Consider the following 3,318-nt stretch of genomic DNA (forward strand, 5'->3'; position numbering starts at 1 on the left):
GCCCCCCTCATGAGCACCTCTGGGAAGCCAGGAGGGGACAGAACTGGAAGACAGACCACCAGTTCACAACATACTCCAAAGACAGATCACGGGTAAATAATTCTCTTGTGACTGCTGCTTTCCATTCATGCATTCATCGGGCGGGGAAATCTAGCTGATGCCTGTGTACTTCGAACTGGGTCACAGAAGCCCTAGCTGAATAAGACTAAATGATCAATTTTCCAAAGGCCAATTTAAAAATCATGCTTAGTTGCCTTTTTGAAAGACATTTTCCCCTTCCTCCCCCCCCCCCCCCCCCCAGCCTGTCTATCACTGGGCCACAGCTGTGACGTTCAGACACCCAGCCTCACACCAGCTTAACCCATTGCACTTAAGGGTCCATCAGTGCTTGACAATTTATTACTGGTTCCTGCTTAAAGCACAAAGAAAACGTAATTCAAGATAGATATATATATATATACAGACCACACTAGATCATATTGGTCTCATCTAGCTGTAACAATCATTCCTTACCTATGGAGTTACAGGTTTCTCAGATCAGTATGCAATCATGGGAGAAGTGCATTCAATACAACTTTCCCTTCTCTACAGCTATTTTCGCAGCGAAGTAGAGTAGATCACCATCCAGTCAAGTGGCTGCAGACAGAGCCATACATCAAAATAAAGCTGGTTCTATCTGCAATACCCTTTTTAACGAATATTATTCTGCATAGTACTTGCCTGAAGCAAGTTTCAAAGTATATATTTGGATTAGGACTCCACTTCAGTCCCCACCCTCCAGCATCACAACCAAAACCAGACATGAAGCTTTAACAGCTGTAGACACCCATGAGCGAGATCTGGAAGGAGGAACTGTACCAGCAGCACACAGTGGATACTGCAAAAAGAAACAAGTGGTGGGTGACGCTGTTACGGGGCACTGAGGTGCCCATCTGTCGGCCCGACAGGGAGCCACAAGAGGTACGCTGCCTTCCAGGAGCTAAGGTCCAAGATGTTGCCGAGAGGGTGCCACAACTTGTCAGGAGCACGGACTGCTATCCGCTGCTACTCTACCATGTGGGCATGAATGACACCACAAGCCGGAACTGGGGCAGAATCAAGGAAGACTATAAAGCCCTGGGGATGCAAGTGAAAAATACTGGTGGCCAAGTTATCTTTCCCTCCATTATACCAGTTGAAGAAAAGGGTGCAGCCACAAGTAGACGTATAATGCATATCAACTCCTGGCTTCATGGCTGGTGCCGTCATGGGGGTTTTGGCTTTTATGACAATAGGACATGCTTTGGTGACTATAACCTGCTAGGGAGGGATGGGATTCACCTGTCTAGAAGAGGCAAGGGAATCTTTGACAGCAGGCTGGCCAACTTAGTGAGGCAGGGTTTAAACTGAAGGACTCAGGGTGCTGTCCAAAGTGGCAATGCTCACACCATTGCAATCAACTGGGGAATAAGCCAGGCCAACCAGAGCAGTGACAAATGTTCCGTAGCTGCCTGCCAGGATGAGAACCAGAAGGCCAGCCACTTCAGGTGGTATATGGCTATGGTGTATCCTCTTTCACACCTCCTCGGAAACGTGTGCTTGATTACCTTTCTGAAATGCCTGTACACCAACGCGTGCAGCGTGGGGAGTAAACAGGAGGAATTGGAGATGTGTGTTGTTGCAGGGCCATGACCTCATTGCAATTACTGAGATACGGTGGGATGGCTCATATGACTGGAATGCTTTAATGGATGGCTACATACTTTTTAGGAAAGACGAGGCAGCAAGATGAGGTGGAGTTGCTTTTTTTTGTGAGGGAGCCACTAGGGAATGTATCGAGCTCTGCCAAGAATGAGTTGAGAGCTTACGGGTTAGAATTAAGGGGCAGGCTAATGTAGGTGACACTGTTGTAGGTGTTTATTACAGGCCACCTGATCAGAAGAAGGAAGTTGATGAGGCCTTCTACAGACAGCTGTAAGTTGCCTCACAATCACAGGTCCTGGTTCTCAGGGCGGGGACTTCAACCACCCTAATATCTGCTGGAAAGACACATAGCTAGGCACACATAGTCTGTGAGGTTCCTCCAGAGCATTGATGCTAACTTTTTGACACAGGTGGTGGAGGAGCCAACGAGGAGGGGTGTGCTGCTGGACCTTGTACTAACAAAGACTGCTTGGGGATGTGAAGACTGGGGGCAGCCTTGGCTGCAGTGACCATGCGATGGTGGAATTCAGGATCCTGTGTGACCATGTGATGGTCCCCTTCAAGGACCTACTTGGAGGAATCCCATGGGTTAGAGCTCTAGCAAGCAGGGGCGTACAAGAGAGCTGGTTAATATTCAAACATCGCTTCCTTCAAGCTCAAGATCGATACATCCCTATGAGTAAGAAATCAAGCAAGGGGGGCAGGAGACCTGCATGAATGAGCGAGGAGCTTTGTCAAAACTCAAATGGAAGAATTAAGTTTACAGAATGTGAAAAAAGGTTCAGACCACTTGGGAGGAATATGGGAACGTTGTCAGAGTATGCAAGGATGTGGTGAGGAAGGCTAAGGTCCACTTGGAATTAAATCTGGCAAGTGATGTCAAGGACAAGAAGAAGGGCTTCTTCAAGTACATCAGTAGAAGACTAGGGAAAATGTGGGCCCAGCCCACTGCTGAATGAGGTGGGTGTCTTGGTGATGGAAGGTACAGAAAAGGCAGAGTTACTGAATGCCTTCTTTGTTTCAGTCTTTACTACTAAGGCTGGCCCTCAGGAACCCCAGATCCTGGGGGCAGGAGAGAAAGTCTGGAGAAAGGAAGACTTTCCTTTGGTTGAGGAAGAGATTATTTAGGCAAACTCACAAATCCATGGGCCCCTATGGGATGCACGCGTGAGTGTCAAGGGAGCAAGCAGATGTTATTGCTGAGCCACTCCCTGTCATCTTTGAAAGGTCATGGAGAACAGGAGAGGTGCCTGAGGACTGGAGGAAAGCCAATGTCACTCCAATCTTCAGAAAGGAGAAGAAGAAGGACCCAGGAAACTACAGCCCAGTTAGCCTCACCTCCATTCCTGGAAAGATGATGGAACAGCTCTTTCTGGATGTCGCCTCTAAGCATGTGGAGGAAAAGGCTATCAGGAGCAGTCAACATGGATTCACAGAATTGCAAAGGTTGGAAGGGACCTCAGGAGATCATCCAGTCCAACCCCGCTGCTAAAGCAGGTTCTCCTAGAGCATGTTATACAGGACTTCATCCAGGCAGGCTCTGAATGTCTCCAGAGAAGGAGACTCCACAGCGCCCCTGGGCAGCCTGTTCCAGTGCTCCGTCACCCTCAGAGTAAAGAAGTTCTTCCTCATATT

The sequence above is a fragment of the Egretta garzetta genome, unplaced genomic scaffold (assembly GCF_000687185.1).
Source record: "Egretta garzetta isolate BGI_Z169 unplaced genomic scaffold, ASM68718v1 scaffold712, whole genome shotgun sequence".
Taxonomy (NCBI): Eukaryota; Metazoa; Chordata; class Aves; order Pelecaniformes; family Ardeidae; genus Egretta; species Egretta garzetta.